Genomic DNA, 24,949 nt, shown 5'->3' with positions numbered 1-24,949 from the left:
GATAAGTACCATTCAGGATTCGATTAGAAGGAATGTTTCCAAGAGATCTCACCTAAACATTCTGTCAACAGCCGCCTATTTTTGTTGAAAAAATATTGGAACATATGTTAGTGCCTCGCGTTTCTAAAATATGATCAGCTAACTGTGAAGTTTTGAAACATCATCTTAATATCATGAAGTATAAAAATACGTAAAAAAAGTCTACACTTATGAGTCATCAAAATAAAAATGAGAGGATTGAAGAAAATTTTAAATAAATCAAAAGAATTGACGATCAATCTACAATGATTCTATTTTCAAGAACAATTTCAGAAACATAATTTGTTTATACAATTTGTTAATTACACTCAATAAATCACAACTGAGCTTAATTCCTTAGATCAAATATTTTCTAGTAATTAGCATTTTTGATACATTTGAGATGCAAAATATAATATATTTATGCATTCGGAAACAATCTCCAAGATATATACTTAAAAAAAAAATAGTTATATGATATCACTCACTCATATATCATAGTCATATGATATCACTTCTAGTTATCCGTATGCCCGAATGCATACGGATAACGAAAACTGAATGACAGGACCACCGCAACAGCAACAATGGTGTACTAAGGGCCATCACCGGCCGCGGTACAACACTTCCCGAAGGAAGTACGGCCCGTCATAGATAGGAGGAGCCAGATCATCCCCCACCTATTTGTGTATCCTCCAAGATGGCGAGATCCAACCATCATATCAGAAGCATCTCATCCTCATTTTGAGGTGTCCTCCGGGGGTTATAGTTACATGATAAAATAATACATATTAATATTAACTTTAAATCTTAAACTTGTATTTTTTTAAAAATAATTATGCTAAATACTTCGGTGGGAGAGACAATTCTAAAATTTAAAAAAAAAGTTATTAGTTCAGAGAAATGAAATTTAGGCAAAGTATTTGTCTAGGTAAAACATTTACTCATTAATGTTTCTAAAATTTTAGATAAATAATCCGCAAAAATAATTATTTCAAATGTCAAATTATGGCGTATTATTACCCCCTGAATGAAAGCCTGGAAATGAAAATGCATTCTGCCTATAGGTGTCTTATATCAATTTGTGAAGTGGAGTTCCAAGCCTGTTGTAACATATTATTCACATTTGTTCAAATCAGCAACACTACGTACTGATTGAGGATGACACTGTTTTGGTCCATTTAATGATTTTTCATATAGATTCAATTGGAGATCTAATGACACCGCATGGCAAGGCAACAAGGCATGGTAACAACACTAAACGGAACATGTTCATGGACAGGAGAGAAATGATAAAAAGCGTGAAAACGAAAGTGATAGCCCAATCATTTTACTCATCAGTATGGCGTATAAATTAGAACTTAACGTACATGACATAACAACGAGAGTGTACCTACTACGTAAAAAAATTGAAAATCCAAATCATAAATCCTTGCGTATTTTTAATGCGACAATTAGCTTCGTTCCCTAAATTCGCCTGACATCTTAAACAATCTGTAACCATCACTGACACCAGGAGTGAAGCAACCTTAATTTTAGAATACAGCAGGTCTCTAGTGCCATGTAATAAGATCTCGAAACAGACAGAGATTTGGAAGTAGTGGCATGAACGCTAAGGAGCATTAGATTCGGAATTGTCCCTCTAATGCATTTATTAATGTTCACTTTGTAGCTAGAACCTACAGATGTTCGAATTTCTGTTGAAGGTACAATGCTATGTGCAACAGTTATATTGTTTATACGGTGGTTCAATATCTTTCTCGATATTTTCCACTGTGCAACTGACCCACAACTACCGGTCTGCCTAAGCAGTACTTACCCGTAACTACTGCCACCAAAAGTGTGTAAAGTAGATACACTCCTGTTATGTTTTTCTCCAATATCATGAATAGAAAAATCACCTTTTTGGAGTCCTATTAAAGGGCTCACCAAAAGTAAGTTAGTTTCTAATGCTGCCTCCTTCGTCTTCTTAATTGTACGCTTTCATTCAAATCTAACACACAAAACCAAATTCGAGAAATGAATAATGCTCTCCAAGTTAACATCATGAATTTAAAGAAACCAAGCTTTTAATTTTCATAATATCACTATTGAGAGCATTCTCATTCTGCAAACACTACATCCGAACTTTTAGAGGGCAAATCCTTCTTAGTGTTAGGATTTTGTTTTACGTCAAATCCTATAGTAACCTGAGCCGAATATTTTTTTCCCAAATTTATTTCGATTCAAGGCTCAAAAAATTCATTAACGTATAAATGGCAAACTGTTTATATAACTTCAGTAAAATGTTGCTTTTATTAACGATGTCTTTAAGATACGAAATCATCTCAAAAATAATTTTTTGATTTCAAAATTATCTTGATTTTTCACATTAAATGATTAGCTCTTATTAAATATTTATAGAATCTTATAATTAGTTTAAAGAAATATATTTATAGCAAATATTACAGTTGAATTATTTTTCTTAAAAATACTACGCATTCTATATGGATTACACATTCTATAAGCACATCCTATGTGGATTTAATTTAACTGCTATTATATTTAAAGACATTATTTTCTGAAACTTAATATTCGTGTTTTCTAAGTTTTAAGTGCAATTCTTGTTATAACCTCGTCGTGTTCTCCACCCTATATGGTTCGATTTAAAAACACAATATAAGAGAAAATACTTAAGATAATGAAGTTTGTATATTACAGTTGCTACTGAATATGAATGTTAATGGCGCCTAAATCTTTAATTAGCAACAAATTAGTAAATTAGTCTCTAATTAGTAAAGTTTTCCCCTGTTACCCCTTGCATTGTCTATAAATTGATACACCATATATTTGGTGCAATGTGTTTTTTTTGTTAGTTTGTTAATTAAACGTATCTTAATTTCCTGCATTTATTGTTCCATACTCTTTAAAAATTAATAATTCAAACATTTTACGTTACATGAAAACCTTGATTTAAAAAACTTAAAGTAAATTCGATGAATTCACGCTGAACGGCAATAACTGAGTCTTGAGCTAATTTGATTTTTTTTTCTTTACAACTGCTTAAAGTTCATTTTATTCGGATTAAAGTTCGCTCCTCATCGACGTACATGGACTAGCGAATACTTTTGAAAATAGATATGTTGAATTTCATATGCATTAGCAAAGTCAATGAAGATTCTTGAAACGATCGGTTGGTCTATCCCAGCATTGGTGAACGTACTTCCTAACACACTAACATTTCGCACATTTACTTTGAAAATATTCAATTGTTAGTAGCAATATTAGAATAATTATATCTTAGATGCATATTCTATGATTAATATTATAGTAGCAGTGTAATCATAATGGCCGAAGTCCTGTCAAATTCATCAGAACTCGTGACGATTTTAACTCCATAAACAGTAAAATATGATCGAGCATTAGTCATCAGCACATGATTTTATAGTTAGATGAGGAACCTCTGAAGATTAGCTAAATTTGAAAAAATAAAACATCTGTGATATTTCATTCTAGATTATGCATTATACAAGGAAGTTAAAAGCAAAATATTTTATTAAAACAAGAATTCATTTTTACCTCCTCTCATCCATTATAAAGGCATTTTCTATTAGCAAATAATGACAAATTCACATGGAAAATTTTATCCACATTCCACGATAGCTTTCATTGTTCCTGAATAAAGAGATTCTTTTCCCTTTTATTATTTCAGTAAATTAATTAAATCACTTATAAAGCCAGAGTCATTCTTTCTTTTACTTTCTTATTATTAATCATAGAAATTAAAGGACTTCGTCACATTGTTTATACGAGTTTAGTTCTCATAGATTAAGGAAAAAAATGCAACAAAAGGAATTTGTATGATCCATTTGAAAACTTTGATTAATGTTGAAGCAATGTTTCCTGTCTAACTGACCTCCAATAAAACGGGAGAAGTCTAGGAAGATTAATCGCGGCGATAGATCATTCTCTGTTTAATCTCAGCAGTCTGCTAAAAGTAACACCAGAGGCATTATTTTTCATTATACCCCTTCGCTCACTTATTTCTTGATGCCAATATCGATCACTGGCTGCGACGTTGTAAAGCTGCTAAACGTGTCTGGAGTCTTTTATGATGGTATGAAAATATGTATTCATAGATGAAATATTAATTTCCCTCCAAAGAAAAAGAAAAAAAATGTAAACATTTCTATGAGAATTAATATCATAGAAACCTATTTATTGTCTATAACAAAACACAATTTCTGTTTTTACTATTATTATTAATTTAATATTATTATTTTAAGCTTCACGAAATTTAATTAATAATTCATTACTATAAGTATTATGGAAACTTGAAATAAATACTTTCACATGCGCTATCATTAGAATTGGAACGAATTTTCATTAAGTAAGTCAGTAAGTTTACTCATAATTAACATTAAAAGTATTAAAATAGATCACCGTCATCAAAAACACGAAATAACAAAATTTAAAAGCTTAAGGAAATTTGCATATGAGTAGAAACCGGCGTAAAAAAAATGTTCATCCTTACAATTATGAAACAAATCAAGTTAAATAGAAATATGCACATAAAAGAAAGTATATAAACCTTGTTCAACTTATATATATTTAAATACAGTCATTATAATCAAGTAAAATATATAATAGCATTATTATTATTATATATGTAGTAATTATATAACTTAATTTAATTAGAAAACATTAATAATCAAAATCTCAAAGCTCTAAGCAATATGTATACGAGTAAAAACTGGTACAAAATACTTTCATCCTTAGAAGTATGAAACGAATCAAATTAAAAAGAAATGCGTACATATAGTAAGAAGAAACTACTTTCTTTAGTAGTACTTTCTACATATACATAGTTAGAAGAAATACTTTCTTTAAACTAATTGTGTACATATATATTAAAGAAAGTATATAAAGTTTGTTCAACTTGGATATATCTAAATAGAATTTCTATAACCAAACAAAACATATAATAGCAAGATATATAGCAACTATATTATGATATATGTAGCAATTACACTACTTAATTTAATTAGAAAACATTAACATAATACTTTGTCTCCGAAAACACACAAATAATCAAAACTCAAAGCTTTCGGAAATTCGGATATGATAGAAAAATAGCACAAACAAATTTAAACCTTAGAAATATGAAAAAAAAATCAAAATAATTAGGAATGGGTGCATTTCTCAAGAAAGTATATAAATCTTGTTCAGCTTGGATATATCTAAATAGAGTTTATATAATCGAGTGAAATATATAACAAAGACATATATAGCAGTTAAATTATTATATATGTTGTTATTATGCAACTTAATTTAGTCTTGCTTTGTGGAAAATTAGCATACAAAAATTTGAATGAAATTTTTTAATTTAATTGTTTTCTGAATTGAAAGGTTTTAATTGCTTCTCTTCAAATATATTTGTTTTATTGATCAAGATATTTATAATGTCAACTGGATAAATTCTTCTAACAAAAAATATAAATTCAAAAAGAAATTTTAATTTGCATCTTTACACGGTAATAAAAATAAAAGCTCTTTTCTTATATCTTCAAAAGTTAAAAGTCGTTCAAAAGCAGTACTTGAATTTGGCTCTGAATAACGAAATTAAGAAAATGTAAATTATAATCGCAGCAAAATGATTTTGTGCTTATTTCATTATAAATTATTTTGCCTGAAGTGCTCTTCATTGAAGTAGAAGCATCAAATTGCATGATAGATAAATTTAAAAAAATATTTTGGCAAATAAATGGAATAAAAGAATATATTAATTAGAAATGTATATAACCTTTATTATTTTTTTACAATCCTCTGATGATTAAACATCATTCATTTGATAATTGGTCTTCTTCCAACTAAGATTTTCGAAGAAAAGACACAATTTTCCTTAATACGTTTCATAATTGATCAATATTATATTTTTTATTCGAACTTTATTTCTTAAGAAATTGTTACGCTTTCAAGTTTTTTTTAATACGATTATAAAAGTATAAAATGTTTATCTTAAGATGTTTATTTTATATCAATTGAGAAATAATTAAAGAACGTTTTGAGAGTTTTTTTTTGTGTTGCTAATTTAACACTCAATTAAGTCCAATTCTACTTCAAATATTACTAAAAATTATTATAAATTGATACAAATTTTTCGCAATGATGTGTATGTTTTGAGTTGTACGTGATTCAATCATAATTTAGAAATTTAAATCGATAATTTGTATTATATATATATATATATATATATATATATATATATATATATATATATATATATCTTAATCATGTATTAAAAATATCCCCGTTGTACTTGATTTTTTAAATCAGATAATTCTTTTAAGAAATTACACTGTTATGTATAGCGTTTCCAATATTACTTTAATTATTCTTGTTATATATTCAGATCTAAATTTTTTTTAAATTAAAAAATTAATTATTTAACTAGATTTATCTTGAGTCTATCAGAAACAGTCATAATTTCCTTAAAAATTGATTACGGATAGCAAACGGGTAATTGCCTTATGTGTTAAAAACCAAACCAGCTTAAAGTTTATCCATTTGAGAATTATTTTTATTTTTCACACAAGTTGATAAAATATTGTTTAAGAAAATTTAATTTACGTAAAGGAATAATACAGGAAATGTATCGTTTGTGATTTTGATAAATATTAATGATAGTTTTTACACCAGATGGCGATATTTAATAATGTGTTGTTTATTACATAAAGTAGCTACATTTTTAAATTCATAAACCACCGAGCGATATTCAACGGTAAGTTACAAATAAAAAAATATCACCATTATTATTAAAAGGATATAATTTAATTTATTTTGATTGAGATTTTATTTGCTCGAATATTATATACTGTAAAATGAAAATAAAAATTAATTTGTTCTTCCGTATCTGACAGCACATGAATATTTCAATAATGTTTTCGTTTAAAATTAATTTCAAAAAAGTAAATAAATCTAAATTAAAAGTAAACAAGCTCCTGATACAGAAAGCTGGGATTTTAATAACTACATCCACCTAAATATTTGATAGGATTTTTTTACCTTTTATTGATGAAATATTTCTTTATTCCTGCATAATTTGGTCTTCAATGATATCATGAGAAAAATAAGGATATCTTGAACTAATTCATATGCCATTATGAAATACCTTCTGCCATTTATATAAGGGTAAATGAAACTCATAGTATAGATCAAAATTAAATTTACCACTTAATTATCGAGGGATTTCGTTATTCATTTCTGACATAATGAACAATCAATTGAAATGAAAAATAGACCATTTTAAATGAGGATTCAGCTTTTGAAATTAAGCAAACCACATTTATATTTGATTTCTATGTATTTAAATCTCTAAATATCATTAAAATTTCGACACATTTAAAAAATTTTATATTACAATTTTAAACCCATTCTTATATTAATGAGTTAAGTGTCGAATATTTTGGAATTATTTAATAGTAATTTTGAAAAATATAAAAATATTATTATTAATAAAATCACTATAACAACGGCAAGCTATAAAAAAATATATGGAAACTAAAAGCAATTTTTATAAAGTTTAACAAAAAAAAATAATATTTTTACTTTGAAATTTAATGTAAGTCGGTATTTCTAAGTTGAGAATTACTTTTTTTTCATATGCATGAATAATTTATATTTAAATAAAAGATAACTCAAGATATTTAAAATATGTTTATCTCTCTTTTTTTAGGTATTTGTAGACATATACAGAAAATACGAAAATATTTTTATTTAAATTAAATAGATTTTATGTAAAGCTTCCTTAAATAACTTCTAAATCTGGTAGTCCATTAAATATTAAATAATATAAGGAATAATAATTACAACTGATATACAGACATTTGAAAGAAACTATGACAGACATGAAAAAAAAACCCCTGAGATTAAAGCTTTTAAAAATACATTTTCAAAAGATTTCTTGACATGAACTTGAGTTGATTCAGGAATTACAACACTGCCAATTAGCGAATCAACCTCTTTGAATTATAAATAGACAAAAATGAAAGGCTGATTGGAAATGAAGGATGGAATTTCTTGATTCTATCCGATCTGACACTCTTATCAACATGCATTCTTGACAAATATAAACTTTAATTATTTCACAACTGGGCATTCAAACAGCTGCTCATCAAATATTACAGTTGCATGCGAACAACACCGGCCTTTCCTAAAACCCATGTTTCTAACTTTTGGAAAGATCCACATTCCAGGGGACATGTTGTTTTCCGTCAGTAAGATTATGTCACCAATTCGCTATCTATTTTAAAGTGTTTTCGCCATTTCATCAAAGCTGAAGACTTATCAAGCGATTTCGAATTCAGACCTTCCTGAATCCTGCGCATTTTCGTGCACTGGATTCCATGTGGACGTCAATTTTGTGTCTTAGAGAAACTGTCACCTGTTATTTAAGTGGGATGTAGTAAGAAAATGAGTCCCCACCAGCGGCATCCTCTGTCATTAGTAGATAACTGAGGCAACCCTGAAGTTGAGTTAGAAGAGCCGAAATGGCCATGAACGCAAGCAATGATTCTCTCGTAGTTTCAATTCTCGACGCAGGTGAAACTTCATATATTTGACAGCAACCTCCCACAATCCCTCAAAATGAGGCCCAGTTTATGGAATAAATTGAAAGTCGATTTTTGATAGGCACGAGCAGTGTGCGTGACCGTTTCTGGGTGATCACCAGAAAGAATATATATGAAAGTCACCCTCATATTTTTGACATTCTTTTAGTTATTCGGTTGTCGCAACACATATGGCAAGATATACCAATACGGAAGCTGATCCTCCTCAAATCCACGATGAAAGCATCGGTTTGCATTCGCTTGGTTACTGTCTCTAATTTGATCGACCTTCGTAGCCGAAAAGAATGACCCAAACCTATATTCACTTGGCTCCCATCCTTTATTGAACTTATCAGCAGACCTGCGTAATCAATTCCAGAATTAAGAAATGAATAGTTTGGAACTTTATGTCGCTTTAATATATTTCCCATTAGCTATTGAACGTCCGTATCGGATGCAAACAACGCGCGATTTGATTATAATTCTAATGAATTGTTATGGGAATTATTCAATTCAACTTTCTCATATTATTTTATAGATATGTACTTCCAACGTGCAAATAAGTAACGCTATAATGCGTGCATATTATTTGGCAAGCACGGCATATGGGTGCTTAGATTTAAACGGTAATAAAGAACTTAGAAATTGATTTATTTTCCGTAAAGTATTCTCTTAATTTAGAGATGGATTTAAAGTTAGCAATGAACTTTTATAATTTAATATTTCTTTAAATTCAATCGGATAGTTTGTAATGGACAAACGTAATTGTTTCTTTTGCAAAATTTTCCATTTCCGAACATATAAAAAGTACCCTTTTTTAACATCTGAATTGATCTGGGCTGAGTGCACCTGAAATTCATAAATGTTAATGTTTCCTACATTTACTTATAAATCTAAAATAATAAGCTAAATGTTAACTGTGTTAAAAATAATTAAAGAAAACGTAACATATAATTTACAATTAAACACCCGTTTAGGAATAATCAATAGCATTCCATTCAATAGAAGATGTCTTTTGTCACATTCAATCACTAACGTTTTATCATTAAACTACCATTCTGACAAAATTTGTATTAGATTTTGTTTGACTCAATAGGAGTAACCTATCACAAAGACCACTCAGAAAACAACTGGATAATTAAATTTCTAGACCGAACATCTGCTCTGTTACAAGGATCGTACAGGATCATACATTAACAGCTAGGAGTAAATGGCATTTAGTACATGAACTTATTGACATGGTAAAAAAAAATAACGGTATTTTAAACTCCAAAAATGTCAGGATGGCAAAATAGTAAAAGCAAAAATTATGACTTTCAATTTATTTTTCCATAGTCATCACAGTCCGAACATTTTTTTTTATTTATTTTTTATTTATTTATTTTTTGCCCTGAGCTTACATTTTTGAAAATCTCTCGAAGCCAGAAGAAGATGCGGAAGTAAGCAGAATTTCAATTCTAGCCTTTGGTATTGTCGTCACCTTACGTGACAAAAATGGCACTGTGTTTTGAGTACTGCGTCTTGCTTTCTTGAATTTACCACTAATAACATGCCTTTTACAGAAAAACAGATAAGTGGATCAATATATAAAACTTTATTAAAAAAATGGACAAAATGTCACAGAGTAAATGCCTTCCATAGAAAGTATCAAGTGGAACGAGCTCTTTTCTTGATGCAAGCTACGCAGAAAGCAAGCAAATTTGTGAAAATTAATTGAGCATTTCGATCTCTTCCTCGATCACTTTTCGTTTCTGTTGAGGATTTTGTTTATGTACACCAGAAGATAATCTGAGATAGTATTGCAAAAGCACACAAAATTTCATGGATGTTAAATTTGCCACAAAACACTGCGCTCATATCTGCACATTTCCATAGTGGTTTTTTAAACCAAAAATAGCAAGCTGATGCTTATCACTATTTCATACCTGATGCTAATGAATTCGGCATTTCCTATGAAGCTAACTGCTGTCATTACGCATTTTATATTTAGATGGAATACGTTTCTTGTTGACTGAAAATTTTAATTTGCATAACTGTATATTCTGGACCAATATAGATACCCATAATGCTGCTGTATCTTTGATTATACTAGTACAAACCAAATTTGACTAAATTGACAATCATTTTCATTCTTGAATGTTACTTTTTGTAGATGTAATTATTACCCTAAATCTAAGAATATAAACAACAACTAATACTTGTGATGAATCAAAATTTACGAATTTCAATGCTTCCAATTTGCAAGAGCGAAATGTTTAATATAACTTCATGAGGATATGAGATGGTATTGTCTGGTATGTAGTGACTTTTGTCAGATGTTTCTTAAAGCAACACAGAGGTGGCAGATTATCTCCGACCATTTTATCGTTCCGTCCTCAACAAAGTAAATTGATTTCCTTTCAATAGATTTCTATCTGTGAAAATATCTGATACGTAAGTTGTTAGTTGTTGAATCCGCAAACTGTGTCTGCTTTGAAAGATGCAGTCCACTATGAGATTTCAACAAGTGCCTCTAAATATGGTACTCGCTGCAGTGCTTTACATTATTTGCCGCATACACATTGTGTTTGTGTATGAGAGAGGATATGGGAAAAATTTCTGAACCATAAAAAAAATGCTTGTTTTGCTATTGCTTTACTTACTTTTGTTAGTTGTCTTCGCTCTTTTTTCTCGTCTCCGTCCCATGTCATGGTTTTTTGGAAGAAAAATATATTTCCAATTATAAGGTATTTTTCATTACTGTGAATTTATTGTTTTTCTATTACAAAAAGAGCGCAGCTATTTGAAATTTTCAAAATGTTCTTTTTTTAGCTGAAACGATGGAACGATGAAAATTGGAGTATTTTTCTTCTCATTATTGTGTACATATTATGCAGGTATAAAAAATTTCATTTCACTTCCTTGAATGATATGTTCACTTGGGAATCATATGAACATTTTTTTTTAAAATCACCCTGTTATGAATTTTAACAACATGAAGAATTTCACTTTGTCTAGGCAATTGTATATACTATAATGTCACTTTCACAAATCAATCGCCATGATCTGACGTCAGGAAATTTTCAGTTCAAGAAATCAGGAAACTACCACGCGTCAGTATATAACGAGATTATCATTCAATCTGTTGAGCTAATCTTTGCTTATAAATACAATTTTAGAAAAATACTACTAACCATAAATCGGATGTTTTTTTCACCTTTTTTTTATTTCGCTCAACTTCTGTCTAAAAAATTATTTAGCTGTTTCCCAATTCACGCGTAATAAGAAAAGAATAAAGCAGCGTGAATGGAAAGCAAAATAAACTCTTATATTATGCTCATATGTATATGAAATTGCATTTTGAAATTTTAGTGTTAGGAACATAATTTTACATATATATTCTTTATAATGAGGACCTAGGAGCATTGAAAGTAATAAATGTCCTTAATATCTGGCTTCTAAAATTCATGATGGCAAGGTTGGAAAGTTACAAGAAATTGACATAATTGCTTATTTATTACGTTATTAATATTTATTTCTGATAATATTTAGGTTACAAGTGTTTTTTTTAAAGAAGAACATGCGTTCGGAAGCGCGAAGTCTGGTAGTTAAAGAATGAAAGTAAGGGTTCTCTGTAGCAGTAGTCTTTTACTGCTCATTGCAGAAACAACAAAAATATCATTTTCGCCCTGGAAAAAAATGAGACTGGAAAATCAACCTCTGTATCTCCAGTTGCTTTTTTGTCAGCTTGATCTAGCAATATTACATTGTGATGATGACCTCACATTTCTGTATTATTATTGTTTGTTTTTGTGTTTTTGACATTCTTTCAACCTTTTCATCAGATTATTTCAATCACACAGTAGTTACATTTTTTTAGAAGTTTTGGACTTTTGTAACAACGTAGTGCTTTCAACATTGGTTCCAAAATTAGTTGCTTTGGCTTCTTTATTCTTTTCGAATGATTCCTTGAGTTTTATAATTGTTTTCTGCTTTTCTAAGGGGAGTAAAATCCTGAGCTTTATGGTCACCGGAATAAAGATAATTTTTTTTTAAAGCATATTTAAAGGAGGACAGTGTATTTCGAATAGCAAATAAAATGAAATATAATTAATCGAAATGTTCCGCTTTTGAGACCCTATTGCAGGAAATTAAAATTTTATTCTCTCTTATCATGCATTGCAAAAAAAGCAACTAAGCAAATAAAATAATGATTTAATGTTTAATAACAACTCTGGAACAGCAGGTGAATTTTTCCAAATCTAACTTAGTATCGATATGCATATATTTACAAAGCTTTAATACTTCGGGAACTGATGATAAATATTTATTTAAAACAGGATTTTAATTGATATTTGAATGTTACATATTATTTAAAGAGCTAAAAATCATTGCTTCAAAGTATTGAACTAGATTTCATTTAATTTAAAAAGTTACAAATACAGTAATGAGATAAATCCTATTTAATTACTAATTGTTCTGTTTTATTTTTAAACAGACCAATTAATCTTTTCTTTGTAGCAAATGCTTAGAAAACAAATTATATATATTTCCAAGGAAAATAAAATTTTTTAAGTATTATTTATATAAATGAGAACTGGAATTTCAAAATGATTTTGCAAAATTTCATATTGAATGCCATTTCAAACATGCTAATCCTAAATTATGGAAACCTGTATTAAATGGTCTCTATACGTTTGCCCGAAAATAAAATTGACAATATAGTGCTAAAAGATTAGACAATATTACAATAATTTATTTTGAAATTGCATCAATGTATATATACTTATATTTAATGATTAATAAAATAAATATAGTTAATAGATAATGACATGATTTAATTTCGATGCATATTTCTTTTCACGAATATCAAAAAACATTTTTTGCATTAGAACTAAATTAAAAGTTATAATAATAACGAGAATAATTCTACTTCCATTTCCAATAAATGCAATAATTCAAAATTCCGGGAAAAAAAGAAAGATAGAAAATCTCTAGAGAATATGCGTACTAAAACCAAAAATTATTTTTTATATCCTTTAAAAGTTAATAATCACCCATTCAAGGTAAGAAATAAATTATTTTGTTCTTTGAATACAGATTATTATAATTTAAAAAATGTTTCGCATAATTATTATTTGAGGTGAAAGCCTTTTCGCCATTTCAGCTTTGTCTCTTATTTTTTTTTATTCAAATTTTGTAAAAAAAAAATTAATTAAAAGGCTTTTATTCGATTTAATGGATCAATAAGCCCTGATTTGAAATTATTATTACTATTTTCTATTCCTTCTGAGATTTCAAAATTGCTTTATGTTATTTTCTTTTTATTTTGTTAATGCTGCTTGTGTGTTTCATGAGCTAGAGCTTTACTATTTTGCATTTTCTAATACTTTTCTTATTTTTTGAAACATTTATTTTTCGCAATTTACATTGAAGTTTGCAATTCAAAATAAGTATGAGTTTTTTTTATTATTAATGACGCTTTTAAAGAATTTATTATGTAAATAAAATTTCTAATCAGTTCTACAATGGCTTTTTTTTCTTTTTCTCCCTTGATACTGGCATGTTTGTGTGTTCCTACATATTTATTTATTCTTACATATTCCTTTGTGCAAAAAATTCATAATAAATATTTGAATTAGAAAGAATTATTTAAAGTTACAAAAGAATAAAATTCTTGATAAGAAATATGTTTACTTCAGCAGTTATAAAAAATGAGCCTCAACATATAAAATGCTTTGTAATATAAATATTTTAAATTAAAAAAAAGTTTATAAAAGTTTGGTAAATTTTGCAGATATTAGAAACTTTTTAATGAGCGGTATAAAGTACATAACTGCAAATGAAGGTCTCAACTATGATTTTTTTGTCTCAATGTTCAAATTTGTCTATCTTGCATTTGTTATATTAGAGCACATATGTATATAAAGTGATCCAAAAAGATGCTGATAAAAGTACTCAGCGAAGGTAAGAAAACACATCCCGGAATTCCAAAGGAATGTATGGACAAAACTTCCATGTTGCTGGCAAGGAGTATATGAAAAAGCAAAAATGATTAGTAATCAATGTATTGAATCTTTTTATTCAACAACAATACTTAATGCTTGGACAGAACAAGAACACTGCAAGCTGCTCCTTTCATTACATATTGTTTTTGTTTTGTTTAAACAAATTCCACAAAAATCTGGGGATGAGAATCCGCTTCTTAGTTCGTTGCTCAAACAACTGTGTTCCTACTCCAAAGCTGCAATCACAGATGTATTGTACACTTACCAATTAATCCTTTGCAAACTGTTACATGTTCCTCGTAGAAAACATCAGCTGTTCATACCTTCATATTGACTTTTCATACGTTGAATTCCTTATCACATCATATAAAACTGCTCATTTTATCTAATGTTTAATAAAAATATTTAAACCATTTAGTAATGCTTTCTTACTGCAATATATTACTGTATTTGATGTTTGAAGTAATAAGAATTTCTTTATTATAAATTAAAGTATTTTACACTAAAAGATGTAAGATAATCTATCCCGCTAATATTTTAGATAAGTGATATTCATTTATTTCGGAACAATTATTAACAAAACAAAGTAAGCCATTTATTGAATTTTCTCTATGAATTTCTAAATGATAAATTAAAGTAAATAATCATGAACCCACTCCAGTTTATGTTTTTTTTATGTTTAAGACATGGTAACATGGTTTAAAGACAAATATTTGGCGACTGTATCTTTATTAATTGAGGTAAACATTACGTAAATTTAATTGTTATTCATGTGTCAAAAAGAATATGAGTTACGAAAGAAAATCGTTTTAACTTTTTTTTTTCAATTCATTAATAATTTGACATCTAATACATGAAAATTTTCCCACATCATTTATTTTTAACATAAACAAAGTATCAATTCTATTAACTTTAAAACATTATAAACTACAATGAACGGTGCGATATTCATTAGACATTTATTTACCTGAAGGAAAATCTTCCATGTTTATTGACAGAAGGTTGCTTCCTCTGTTGAATTTATCAAAAACATGAAGCCTTATTATTTTCTGTATTTCCAATTAATATCCTCTTATCATAACAACCTCTTATTGTAGGTTTTGTTTGTAGATAAAAATTTGGTTTTCTTTATTCTTTATAAGACCTCATAATATATGAATGTTTTTATTTTTCAATAATTTTAGAAAACAAAGTCTTATACCTTTTACTGTGCAGGATTTTGATTTTTATGGAATTTCTAAATATAAAAGAAAATGAGTGCATTGATTATATAAGAATTATATATAGAATTATCTTCCTTTTCATGGACCAATAGCTAATTTCTAAATTATTAGACACAGAGATCTAATTCCAATTATAAAAATGCTTTAATATTTCCTTCATTTTTAAGATTTTTTCCAACGGAAAATTGTATGCTACTATCTGTAATCTATTGGGTCATGATAAGAACTAATACCCAGTATAGAAAAGCAGATAAGAAAACATTGGTTATAAATGGAGAGCATTTATCACAAAATGATTATTTGACAATTTCATCAAAAACATTCGACCAAAATAATCCATTACTTTATTAAACTATTAATAGTATAAAGACCTATACATTATGTATAAACAAATTCCAAAATCATCATATAAAATGGAAATTTTATTTCAACAATGTGCTTTGCCTAATTTGCCTGCGAAACAAAAGATCCCGCCAATTCTCTTTCCTCTCATTAGAAATAAATCTGTCATGCATGCATGTCTCTACTGAAAATCCCGTAGAATACGGTTTTAATCATGATTATTATAAACTCAGCAGATCAGAACAACGATGAATACGAAATCCTAACTCCTTAATGGCGAAGCCTATATGTTATATCTAACACACAGACAACACATTTAATAGTTCTGTAATACGTTAATGATACGAAAGAGAATTATATTTCAGTTTCACTTCTATGAAATTTTTAGCAAAATAAATATATAAATTGAATAATAAGTCTCGACGTTCTTCCATTCAATGCAATTTACATTAATCATAGATTGAAAAATTCTGTATCAGGAGATCGTTACAGAATTGTAACGAACATACAGAGATTCTGTATGTTCGTTGTAGAATCATCAATACGAAGTGTAGTGTGTTTCAGTTTGAAACCCTGCACATTGAAGATATAGTGCATGTATAATCGTCTTAAATTTTAAATATATTTTAACATATCAAACAATGACGTGTTCAAATGTTATGAGTGAATTTCGGCTTTAGATTACTCGCTTGTCATTTAAACCTTTAAAGTCTTATGGTTTATATTCTTATTACCTTCAAAAGAGCTTTTAAGACAGCACAAAGAAGTATTTTAAAATGATAAATCCAGACACTTAAAATTCAATTGAGATTTATTAACAGCTATGAAATACATTGCCTATAGTTAAATATCATTTAAATCCAAAAATGGTAAATATGATTACCACTGCCCATTCACGATGTAAGGATTTTCTTAGCGACAATAAGTTCCAGAGTTTGTCATTAAATTTTTACTCATGAAAAAATTTTCAGTCATGAAACACTATTATGCTGTGTTCCTTATGTCTAAGACTTTCTTATATTTCATTATCATTATTTGTTATTGAATTGTAATTTCATTCAACATTTTTAGTTTAAATTCAACAATAATTTTAAAAAAATGAACAAAAACTGTTGATGATGTTTGAAAAATTCGGGATCTTGAATCTAGTTAATGACATTTTAACTTGTTTCTTCAAGAGAAAATCTTATTTATAAAATTGCATCAGATTGCAGCAGTTTTAATTTATGCAATATAGCAATCAGCCCAGGCAGCCTAATAAATGCAGAATGAGCTTCAAAATTTAATGTAATATATAACTAATTTGAACTCCAGAAATTTTAATTAAAAATATGTATAAAGTTGTATAAAGCTGATTTACATGTCCTAAAACTGAATGGTATAATATGAACATTCCATAATATTTTAATCCTTAACGCTCAATGGTAAGTATTCTTACCGCTTTCAATTTTTCCTAAACGATCTCTAGTAAATATATTTACCCCCCCCCCCGCTTATTTCCTAAATTAAACAGCAAATCACCAAACGTTTCATGTTATAGTATTTAAAATATCAGTTTGTCATGATATAACCTAACAAAATTTATTTGTCAATGTCCCGGAATTATGCTCTATGAAAGGTAAAAACAGTTTTAGTGTAGTTTCTAGATATTAATTGAGCATTATAAATCAAGTAATACAAATGTAATAAATGAAATAATAAATTTTAAATGAAAAAATAAAATTGGTTTTAATTGTGTTTTAAAATAAAAATGCTCGATAACGAGAAAAATCAATGTGTTCTGATCTGATAGAGTAATCAATAATATTTTCCTTCTGCAGAAGAAGGTCTAGTTATCCAATCTAAATCATAAAAATAAAATATTACTTATTATTATCGAAATAAAAATATTAATAAAAGAACGAATTTGTTAATGAGAATTATTAATTCCAGTATAGTTAGTTGCAATTTTTAATTTTTAAAGTTATCCTAAGTGGCCAATATTTCATAAGCCTTAGTTTGCATTTTCTATTAGGAATTTGAGTGCATTGTAAAATTTCCTAACAATGGCTTCTATTTATACTAGAAGAGAAGTGCACTTATAAAATACCTTTATAATATCAAAATAATTAATTCAATTATTCCTTTGTTAAACTACTCTTTCAAAGAAATACTACCACGAATTAAAAGCTTTAACAACCAAACATTTAAGAAATTTACCAAGTTTTCCACTTAATCTAGCATGTTTTACTCTCGTTACCATGCTAATGAAGTACGTAAGGACCAAAGAAAAAGTTCACATTCTAGGAAATTAAAGCTTTGTCCCAACATATCTGAATACAAAAGAAAGATAGTTTTAAGAGGTAATTTCGTTACGTTTGCATTACGTGTTGAGAATATTTAGAGGCTTTTCATTTTACGTGATGTAGGCGAGTGAATTTAATTCGTTTAATTTCGAGTAAAATGAATTTAAATAGAATGAAGGGACATCTTTTTCTTCCCTGCATGCTAACAATAAGATAGAAGATTAATTAGGACCTTACTTATTGAGAACGTAAGCTATGTTTTTTTCATTTTTTAAAATTCTTTCTTTGTGTTTTAAATTATTGAAGGTGTGTTAAAAAAACTGAATAATTGTATAAAAATATGAACATCCATACATATTTTGTGCAGAAACATATAAATATTTTCAAAATAAACACAAAAATATAAGGATTAAATTACCTTAAATATATGTTTCCAGAATATTATTTCAATGAAAATCTGCAAATTATTTTGAGCAAAAAAGCTATATTGCACCAGTGAAACTATATACAAGTATAATATATAATTCTGTAAAATGTATAATTTTTGTGTATGTATAATTTCTAATTTTAAGAGTGTTCCAATAAATATCACATAAAGCTTACAGATGAAAGGGAAAACCCCAATCAAAGATGGTGGTTTCGAGTCGAAAATACCGAAAATTAGACACAAAGCATAAAAATGTGTATTATAAATATGCGTGAAAAAAAATACAAAAATTGTGTGAATACATATTGGTGGATTAAATAAAAAATTCATACACTATGGAAAGAGAAGAAACATGACGAAATTGCATAAATCAAGTGCATAATTTTATATTAAATACGAAGTAAGAATAATAATGTACCGAAAGTCCTAAAATAAGAGATATTGCTTTTTCTAACTAGCGGAAGAATGTCTTCGCCACTTTTGCGTGAATGAACTCGCATGTGTCTAGTCTTTACTATTGAAAGCCAGACCCATTGTATTGAGCATAATAACCTCTTTTGTTGTTAAAGGTCAGGAAAGGTCAAAACAAATGATACATTCCAATACATTCAACAAAATGTTCCAAATAAATGAATGATAAATTCTTGGTCAACAATCTAAGCTTTCAATATAAATTTTCAGTAAGCAAGATTCATTTTCAATTAAGAAATTACTTTTATTTTAAAGTAAAAACGACATTTAAATTTTTAATTGCGCAAAGGAAAACTTCATTTACCTTAACAATAAATAACTATAACATATAGCAGAAATATTTATAGAATAGAATTCAAGAGAAATATCAGACTTATTTGATTGATTTTGTGTTCTTACCGACCAAGAATAAAGAGTAAGAAATAGTGGTGGTCACTTTTCACCAACATTTTAAACATGGCTGTGGTAATCCAACAAAAGCTGAATGAATAAATCTGTCGATTAACACTTTTAAGAAATATATATTGTTTTAATTTGAATTTTTTAGCAATATATATTCTTATAATTTATTTGAGGAAATCACAGAGACTCAAAATTTGCCAAAGCCTTTATTTGGATCACATAAACCAGTGAACTCTAACACACTTCAATGGTATGAAATCTTTTTATTACACAGGCTAGCAAGCAAATAATATGTAACCATTGTAAAAAAGAATACCCTTTGTGGAAGAAATGCGTTGTCATGCAACGCAAAAATTACATAGTTATGTTTCATAAAACAAGATAAAAGAATTAAACAAGTAAAAAAAAAAATTCATCTATTCATTACTTCATAGCTTGAAACTTAAGCATTGGAGAGAGAGACGATGAATTAGATATTAAAATCAAATATTCCACTCTAAACATTGTGGTAACGATATTTCTAAGTTAAACTCACATTAGGCGTGAAGTCTTCTATTTTAAGACCATATTATATTTTCTATACAATTTTTTTTAATTAAAACTACATATAATGCATATTGAACTTCAAAACATACAAAATATCAAACATTTCAGGTGCAGTTCATCTAACTACTTTTAATAAATGAAACAGAAGACACAATGAAAGAGATAAATCCAATATATAAAATAAACAAATAATCCAATATATTACACATGTGTCCATAAATTAAGGATAATGCAAGTTCAGGAAAAGAAAGAGAAGCAAAACAAAGGTGACTTAAAGCTTATTTATTAAACAAAAGGAAAAGAGCAAAAAAAATGTTACATGCTTGATTTCATTAACAAAAATTGCGATTTTTTGATCCCTGGAGCAAATTACAAAAAAGCCTTATTTCAAAAACCAATATTACGTGGTTGGTATGATGGTAAATACATAGTATGTCTCCCAGAAGATGCAATGCAGTCCGTACAACGCCTAGGCACGCTGAGTATCAAATCATCGATCTGATCTTGGGGAATACTACATCACTCATCAAGCAATGCTTCTTTCCGAAGTTCCGGTAGACATGCAGGAAGTGGTTGATGGCTGCAATTCATCGGCTAAGCATGTCCACACATGCTGAACTGGATTAAAGTCGGTGAGAATGCTGGCCAGTTCGTATGGCTGATATCCTCCGATCGAAGGCATTCGTTTACCATGTTTGCACGGTGAGGACGGGCGTTGTCATCCATAAACACAAATTCCAGAATGTCGCCCCAATAGATTTGGCCTGTCATGGTTCCAATTTGAACATGCAGGTCAGTTCTGGAACCCAGAATAGTTCCTACCCAAACAAGCAATCCTGCAAAACCGTACAGTGTCGTTCAATGATGTTCTCTTGGTGTTAACAGATACCTGGCGCTCTCCATATGAAGTTCAGCGAGAATCAGACTGCAAGCTAAACCTGGACTCGTCGGAAACATCACAAAATTCACAATTTATGTTCTCTACACCAGGCTAACTGCAGGCCACAATGAATTCCAGTAAGTAGGACACTTCAGACAAGACTACGAGCATATAGACCAATCTGCACTAAGCGTCTGTACAGTGTCTCCCTTGAAACTGTCGTACCAGTGGCTGAAGAGAGCTGACGAGACAGGTCTGATGTTGTGCTCCGTTTGTTTCTTTCGGCAGTAACTTTCAAATACCAGTCCTCATCTGGCGTTGTAACTGGGGGGCGATTTGTGCTGTAGCGTTTACTCACATTACCATCATCTTGGAATCGTTGCCAAAACCTGGAGACGACACTCTTGGGATTCCAAATTCCTCGGATTCATCCAGCTGGGTTACGCCCACATTCCAAACAGCCGATAATTCTATTCTCCAAATGTGTACTTTGTGTCATAACTATGTGGTTATTTCACTGAAAGACTTATAAAGACTTGCGAAAAAATTTTACTTCTTTGCCGGTATTCCTTATACATCACTCTCTTACACTCTCGTCATTGTGACGTACTATCGGTGTCATCTGTTGCCTTCCTGCAATTTGCATATGGGTTTTGAAGATGTGTGTAGTCATTTTATGGGTGATAAATGTATTTTAGAGTTCTATTTCCGCGTGACTCTGAATTATCCGTAATTTATGGACATGAGTGTAAACAACAAATATTAATAAACAGAAAATATATGAATAAAATAAAATGTGTACAAGAAAATGCGCACATATTTTCAATATAAATAATGTAAAGAAAAATATTGTTAGTATATATATATATATATATATATATATATATATATAACATAAAGCCTACTTTTAATTCGATAAAAATAATAAAATGACTCCTTGTTATATTGTTCTTTACACTATTTCTAAGTAAACAGCTGTCAGAAGTAAATTTAATTCAAGCAATTACTAAACACCTAATATCCTGAACTTTTCAACTACGTTAAAGACAAAAAAAAATCAACCTACAAATATATGTGAGGAGATCGGCTAAATTCCTTGGTGAACTGAACGGTATGTGATATTTTATACAAGTGACTATAATGAGATATAGCAGTCTATTTATCAACATTTATATTGAAGAAATTCCTTACTGACATATATATTGTTACAGGAAAATCCGTCCTCTGTACAATACTACAGTAATGAGACAGACACCCACGCATTTCAGTTGTTTGGTATAGAAGTTTAGACAGTTGGATTCTGCTGAGCTTTTGTACTAACTAAAATTCTGAGAAGTCCGTCCTGAAAAGTTTCCACTTTTATCTACAGAATAAGAGATTATTCTGTTTAATTTAAATGTATACTTAAATACAGATAGAAGATTTCTTCTTTCCTATTTGTTTTAAAGATTTAATGGTCTAGTTCAATTTTTAAAAAATATTCATTGCTTAATGAAGCATTTCTTACCAAAAGTAATTTAGGAGCTAATAGAAATTTTCAGAATATATACATATATTTTCTGAACATTTGTTGAAAATATGCTTTCTCTGAACTTATAAATAAATTTAGAAAAAGTAAATTCTGGTTGATTTATTCTGAAAAGTTAATTTAATTTCCTTTATCATTAAAAATTAAAAATATTTCAATAAGGCTACCTTAAATATATATTGAACCATGTGTTAGATACTCTTTGCAATTTTATGCATCTATTTACAATGCTTTATTCTGTGAAAAAATACCAGAAACACTCTGGTTTGAAATTTTATGTATAAATAAAAAATGAAGCATAATGGTTGAAAGATATTCAGTTGAGCATATAATTTACATAGAATAATAATTTAACAACCTCAGTGCCTCTTTAACTATTATGTCAGCTGATTTTTTTTTTTTTTGGAAAATTGTATCTGAATATTTAATTTAAAATATATGAATCATTTATTTTGGGTCCGTTTTTTTATTTCGAAGGCTTAGATAAATCAAATCTTTGTTGAAAAATATTTTAGAACCATTATTCATGAATGAATATTTGCAAAAATGGATAATTTGATTAATGGTTCATTATTTAAGAGGTAACGACAAAAATAACAATCAAATCGAAGACGCCGAATCCTAAAATTAAAAAAGTGCGCACTATATACATGTCTTTTGTATTCTCATAGGTATAATTCCAAGAAATTCTTCTCTGCTCTTGAAAAAAAATCGTTTGAGAAAAACTATAATCGGCCAGTCCTCAACTACCAGAGCATGAAGCAAACGATTTTTCACGGTAGGCAAAAGAGACAATATGATGCTTTGACTGTAGTGAAAAGAGCAAAAAAACTGCACTTTATTATTTTTCAAACGAGCCAACTTTGACGAAAAAGTGCAGGATTTCTCATCATTAATTTTAATGCCTTGTTAGCTTTCGAACAAATGATGAATTTTTTCTCTTTCCTTTACCATACAGATGATAGCTTTGTTATTCTGAGACCGTGTACCGTTTCATCATCTTTTTCGTCATTTTTCTATTTTTTTTCCTCTGGCGTTGAAGTCACAAACCGTGAAATTTAAACAGCTGGGTCCGAGCTTACATTTTCCGAAAGAGACATTATGTGGATTCATCCGCTACAACAGATTGCATTTTGTCTTCAATCATTGGGGAGATTTATTTATTTTTTGAAATCTTTTATATTTAGTAATAGTTTTGCAGTTTGGTTATGTAGAGTGAAATCGATAAGAGAAATTAAACCAATTGAAGTATTATATATTGAATAACAATTTCTAAATCTGAAAATTGTTTGAATGAATTTCTAGAAGAATGAATGAACTTTTGTATTTGAATTTTTGTATGAATGTAATAAACTGGTGATACACGCGAACAATGTGCTAAAATTTTCTGTCTATAAATAATATATAAACAAACCCCCATAATATGCAGAAATAAATTTTGAGGTAGTATATCGAAATTAATATTGTAAAAGGTTTGATATCAGTTATTAATTGGCAACAAATATGTTTTAAATGATGGTTTTATTTATTGTTTAAATAATTCAACTGTACCAAATATAATGTCTGTGCTCTTGATAGATATTGTTAGAGAAGTATAATAAATTAATCACAATTTCAAATTGTCGCACATATATTTTATATTAAGCAGTAATGTAAATATACAATAATATTATATGTATTTTCTTTGCTTACAAAATTGTCCGGGCACTTTAACAGTCCTCTTTATAAGTGTATGCTATTATAAATGTAATAAACTGGTGATTACGTATTAATTACACACCCACCCACCCACACACACCCACACACACACACACACACACACACACACACACACACACACACACACACACACACACACACACACACACACACACACACACACACACACACATACACACATTTGGAATAGCGATAGCTTTCTTGGATTTCCGAATGCGAAACATGCTTCTACTAAAGATAAGCAGATTACACTGGATATTCTTTCGTATTTTAGATAGAACTTTTTAGATAGATTGATTTTGATGCTGTATTACTGAAATGTTAAGATTTCACATTTAATTTTTTCTGATATTAGAAATTCAATGTATTTAGTTTACATAACCTGAAACTGTCTTGTAAACATTTTATTCTCCCCTTTTATTTACTTCTTGATACTTTCTTACGTGAAAAAAAGCTATTATTGTCGCTAATATGCCAGATAATTTCATCAAAAATCGAAATGGACTTTAGATTTTTTTCTTCCACTACTTTAA

The sequence above is a fragment of the Argiope bruennichi genome, chromosome 5 (genome assembly GCF_947563725.1).
Source record: "Argiope bruennichi chromosome 5, qqArgBrue1.1, whole genome shotgun sequence".
Lineage (NCBI taxonomy): Eukaryota > Metazoa > Arthropoda > Arachnida > Araneae > Araneidae > Argiope > Argiope bruennichi.
The sequence above is the reverse complement of the archived record's forward strand: the minus strand, read 5'-3'. Positions refer to the sequence as shown.